This window comes from Rhynchophorus ferrugineus, unplaced genomic scaffold, assembly GCF_030347505.1.
Source record: "Rhynchophorus ferrugineus isolate W39M unplaced genomic scaffold, kcgeb_rfMv2 rfM8, whole genome shotgun sequence".
Taxonomy (NCBI): Eukaryota; Metazoa; Arthropoda; class Insecta; order Coleoptera; family Curculionidae; genus Rhynchophorus; species Rhynchophorus ferrugineus.
Genome location: NW_027472587.1, coordinates 26,137,715 through 26,143,714, shown reverse-complemented (window position 1 = coordinate 26,143,714; position 6,000 = coordinate 26,137,715). Strand labels below are relative to the sequence as shown.

At 30.8% G+C, this 6,000-nt stretch overlaps 1 protein-coding gene across 1 annotated transcript in view; it reads left to right on the top strand.

The window, feature by feature from the left end:
- Positions 1-4,257: 4,257 nt before the first annotated feature.
- Positions 4,258-6,000, top strand: part of Poxn (paired box pox-neuro) — a 94,577-nt gene continuing 92,834 nt past the window's right edge. The window contains exon 1 of the mRNA XM_076411138.1: positions 4,258-4,394. The gene's annotated coding sequence lies outside the window, so the exon portion shown is untranslated. The remainder of the gene's footprint in view (positions 4,395-6,000) is intronic.

Here is a 6,000-nt window from a genome sequence, read left to right as displayed (position 1 = left end):
CGAAAAGTTGGAGGGTCGCTATAATCAGTGTATCACCCTTGAAGGGAATTATGTTGAATAAAAAAAAAATAGCCAAAAATAATTGTTTTACTAAGGTAGGCCGGTGACTTTTCAATTGATTTGTTAACAATTAACAATTAACTTATTCATTGAATTAACCATTGAATGATCACTAGTCCTAATAATCCACAGTATTTATTTTAAAAATGATATATAAACGCTTGATATGAAAGAAAACTCCCCTTAACTTCAGTTAATTGTTCTGGAACGAATCTTAATTACGCCGCCCGAAGTAACGATCCGCTCCTGCGAGAAAAAGAACGGTTCACCGATCCAGCACGTCTTCAGGCACGCGCCCTCCCTATCGGCTCATCCATCTCGTCGTTTCGTCGCGCCACCCGATGACGAAAAAACCGTCCGCCATCCGGGGGCCAATGCGTGACGGTTAAGACACGCGCCACCAATCGAACATCGAAGAAGCTCCACCACGAACCAATGAGACAGCACGCGCGGAGCCCCCTTCGATTCACGAGGTGTCAGCACGACGTCAAACAGAAACGGACTAGCCCGGATCATCAATTTACCCTTAGCATCGATCTAAATACATATAAAAATTTGTGTTTTTCTTTTAAACCTTTTATTTTATACATTTAAATATATTATATTATGTTATTTTAGCATATTTACAATGTTTTTCTGTTATAAATCGAAGTATGATTATTATCTATTGCATTTTATGCTAAATGAAACTGACAAGGTTTTTTGAATAACACATAATACCGACCAACCCAGAATTTGTTCTTACAATAAATTACACTAGAAATATAATTAACACGTGGGCTGAAAATCCCGGGCGTAACAAAGAAAACTCGCGTTCAATGCATGTAGTTTTGCCACTTTTTTGATTGACTTGTGACACGATGGGTTGTCTTGACGAAAAAAACATTATTTGCCTATGTGGTCGTTTCTTTGCGATTTAGGCCTTCAAACTCTCCAATAACGCTATATAATTTTCACTGTTGATGGTATTTACTACCCAAGATAGTCGATACATTTTACACCACGAACATCCCAAAATACCGAGGCCATAACATTTCCAGCCGGTTGTTGTGCTTTTTTGTAAGGTTCACCAGTTGCTGTCCACTCAGATGACGATCTTTTTAATTCCAGACTGAAGTGATGGATCTACTTTTCATTGATTGACACATATCCACGCAAAAATTCCTGTCTGTTAATTTTAAACATGGCCAAACACTGCTCAGAATAATCAACACGATTTTGTTATTGGTCAACAGTTCTGCTCAAGGATTATCTAAGGATTATAATTATAAGAGTTATATAGAGTTTTCCTGAGCGATAGTCAGTATCTGAAGATCTCAGTGTAATATTATCCTATATTATCTGGGCATATCTATGATCTATTTAGGACTTTTTTATGCAAAAAAACTTTTTGTTTTTATTTCTGAAACTTTTCGCCCAAAATTTTTTTAGAACTTTTTTCTTTATAATGAGCTCCATTCCAATGGAGTTTTGGATCCATCTTCTGTATTTATTCCAAGATAGAGTGTTACTCAATATGCAATATTTTACTTTCGTTAACTTTTTTTCTCCATGCATAGATCCACTTATTTAAACTGTAGCTCATCTGTTGTAATTTTCAGATTCCTTCTTCTCTGTCGTCTTTAACAGCAAGTATGGCAGTATCATGAGAAAATATAGCCATGATGGTATTTTAACTATTTGAGATATATCACATATATAAAATACATAAAGAATTGACCTCAATACACTTCCTTTAGCTTCTTCTCCTTTAGTCTCTACTCCGATTCCTCTTGCGTAACTCTAAACATTCTTGCAGAGAATTTAGACTACGCCAAACTTTATTGAAAACTAAGAATATATAAGAGTGAATATAGCTAAGCAGAGCTTTTATCTCCGTAGGCTTTTTTAATAATATCTATGATTCTATGTAATTGAGGAATGTTTCAATATTTGTTTATAACGCGAAACTGTGTAGGTTTTACGAAATATAATCTTGAACATTATATATGGACGCTCCAAATTATATGCTTAAGAGAATGTTATTGTAATATAAATTATAGTTAATAGCATTTCTGTTTGCTTGTAATATCTAAAAACATAAAATTATTTACATAACATAATAATGAATAACCACTGAGATTAATTATTTTAAATCAATTTAATCATATAAATCAATTATAGTATTCGATAAGTAATGTTATTTTTAATATAATAGAGGTTATTGTTACAATTCAATTCATTTCAACCTTTAATATAACTTGTGTGGAATTTCCTTAGTCCCCCTTTTAAGGGAAAATGACCTATGGCATCATTAACATGTAAAGAGTACACAATCTATATTTGAGCAACTTTTGATGTTTCTGTGATATTAATATTTGCATTATAATTTATAAATTCTTATTGCATGGAAATATTAACAGTTAAATGTTATGAAAAGTTTTAGAGTTCACTAATTAATAAATTTTAAGGTAACATAAGATGATATTCAAAAACAATTATTTTTTGTGTACCAACCAATCGAGGCTGCATTGATCTGACAGGTGGTAATAAGTTTCTATGACTAATAAGAACGATGTATGCAACAGAACCCTTTATAGACGCCAAAGTTATTACAGTGTATCCTTCACAATATGTGGCTACTACTTGCTGGTATTTCTTGCAACAATACAACGTGCAATCTTTTCAATTAACGTCAATAGACCTCTGCAGTAACAGTTTTATTCGGTTAAGTTCGTAATATACAACACCTTGCTGAATTTACCAAAAGCAGCGCAAGATTATCTAAAATATTTTTCAGCTGGATTTTCATCCAATAAACCTTACAATTCATTAAGTTCAAAATCACTTTAAATCGTTGAAAGCGAAACCAACATTTGGGGCATGAGGGAGCAACATCATCATAAAGGCTTTAAATATGTTTGATGAACTTCTGCTGCGGATAGCTTCAAAACAAATGATTAGCTGGAATATTCTTATTCTATGTAGAGAAATGTCAATGTATCAGTACCTAATTAGTCTGCAATAATAGACTGTTTAGGTTAAACACCATCATATTCTTCTGCAGTATATTTGTAAACATGTTCGTTAATATAACTATATTTTCCTCACAAGAATATAATGTAAATTTCACCCAATAATGTTTTAGGGTAAATGATGTGGCTCGGTGAATGGAGGTAAAATGAAATAAAACAGTGCTGTTTACATTATGTGACCGTTATTTATTGAAATAATATAAAAATGTGGAAAATACAAAATAGATAAAACGGATGGCAGCGGTGTTATCTGGAGACGAGGCTTCGGCAGTCGATGGTGGCACGTCTGAACCAAACGAGTCGGTTACTGAATAATTCGAAATACCCTTCAATAACATCCCAGATCAACGTCTCGGGGTTGCCAGCTATTCGTTATCGGGTTCTAGTTGGCGCTGCTGGCACCCCGCCCGTGTTCAACATCTGGGATTATATTTCTGGGTATTTTGTAGACCGTTATTCCACGATGTAAAATTCGACATGCCTCAAGATCGCTAGAATGTGAATCACCATTAATAGTTGAGAAATTTTTATCTCCCCCCAGGAAAACATATCGTATATAAACGGACTTGTTGAGTTAAAATTTTTAATTGAGTTGAAATTGAATTTTCTTTTATAAAAACGCCATTTTTGAAGTCATTGAACACTCATATGTTGAAGTGTAGGCTTCAATAAAACAGAAACAACCAAAAATTTTACAGAAAATTAAACTTTTTTTACATACAACTTCTTTAATAATATTTACAAATATTTCGTTTATTTTAATCTTAAAAAATTATAACTCATAATATTTTTATACAAAAAATATTGACAATTTAATCATACATCAAAAATGTTGTTTCAGCAACTTGGTTAAAAAATTAAAGCTAACTTTGTTACAATCTCACAATGATCTTTTATATACTATAACGATCTTACAATATCATGCACAATATAAGTATTGGTTTGAACAGAAAACAAAGAAATCAATTCACTCGTAGATTATATAATACTTAGCCGCATCAACAAAAAAGAGACTAAAAATTAATATGAGGTAGCGCTTCGGTAGTAGAAGCGTAAAACCGAAATTATCCCGGTTCCAGCCCTGGAAGGCATCTGCTCGGTAAAGGGGGCGGTCCCTTCGGAGGCCCTAGCACGCGCTAGGTCACCAACGATGCATCGGCAAGGCCCTCAGTAGTCGGAACGTAGCCACTTGACACTACCGAATTGAAATCGACCCAAAAGGGTGTCGTTTGTCGCGGAAAATTCGTGCCATATGATGTTTGTTTAATTCTTCGTCGCACAACTTTTCTTCGCACAGAAAACTCTCCACATACTAAATAGGTAGGTGGTATTATTTCACATATTAAAAGATGAAACAGTCTTTTCTAAAAAATGTTCCTATTTTTTTCTATGAATTGTATGAATTTTATTTTATTGGTTTGCATTATATTTCGTTAATATCAATTGTTATATTTTTGTGATCCTAAAATTATAAAGTATATTATAATAAAATTGATCTAAACATTTTATAGTACTTATTTTACATATTTCATGATTCAGCAAATAGACAATTTATAACAATGTTTTTTAACTGAAAATATATACCAAGTAATATTTGTAAAAAAATAATAATGAAAAATATAATGTAAATAAAATTAATAAAAATAGGTAGTTATAATCAAAATTATCAAAAATATTATACAAATATATTTTTATTATTTTATTATTAAATATAATTAACATTATACTTTATAAAAATAATATGGAAAAAGAAAAACAGAATATATATATCAGTATATACATTTATTTAATTTAAATATAATGCATGAAACGAATGAAATGAACTTTATAAATAATGCGATATTACATTAAGAGATATGTTTATACCCAAAAAAATATTTTCAAGTAGTTATTTTTAACATTAACATTAGTTAAAATTATTATATTTTTTCTTTCATAAAATTGTTTTAAAATACCTACTCCTTTTTATATTTAATACACTAATAAATCCATTACAAATTACTATATTTAAAACCGAAATTAAAATTAAAAAATCTGGTATTTTACTATCAATTTCCGCCATATGTCTATAAAAACTACCTTATCTAGTATAAAGTGACAATATAATTTTTAACCATGTTTCAGCTTGTGAAACTGAAAACATTACGTACATGAATTTTATGAATGAGCAGTATTGCCCATTGGAAACAACTTAAAAATATATTTGACAACATATGGTCATCTCTTATAATACTTTAACGCCTCTTTTTATAAATCTAAAGCATTTTTAATACACATGCACAATTTAATTATTTTATTTTATATATGTGGGTTTATAATAAAATATTTACGATAACGTCTGTTTGGATCAATTTAATAAATTACATATCCTTATATTTTGTTTTTGAAATAATATCTAAGACAAATTGCTTTAGTTACAAATATATTTACAACGACAAAACGAAATTCCCAAGTATAATAACCCAGATACCAAGCAATCGACTATTCTGCCACATTAATGAGATTCTGTACAATGTTTAATGTGTATATCACATACTCTTATACAGACTCTAATAAAGACCGTAATAGTTAAAAGCAATAGATAGTTTTAAAAATAATTTCTACGTTTCTGAATCACTCCCTGTATGCGTAAGTATACGTTCATTCGTACCTCAACTAACACTGAATGTTACTAATTTTTTTTTTTTTATTATTACTCTTCGTGAGTCCACAATCTGCCCTATTGGCAATAAGTATTTCTTCTGTTTATATTATGTATACATGGCATGTAGAAAATCACTTCATTAAGCAATCTTCTGTATAAAATATTATCTTAATTAATTAGTCTTATTCTAATGCTTATTCTAAACTCTACATATGTCCAGTAATCAGATCAGATGGTGTTAAACGTTTTAGTCTACGCACTTCACTATCACGTCGCATATTT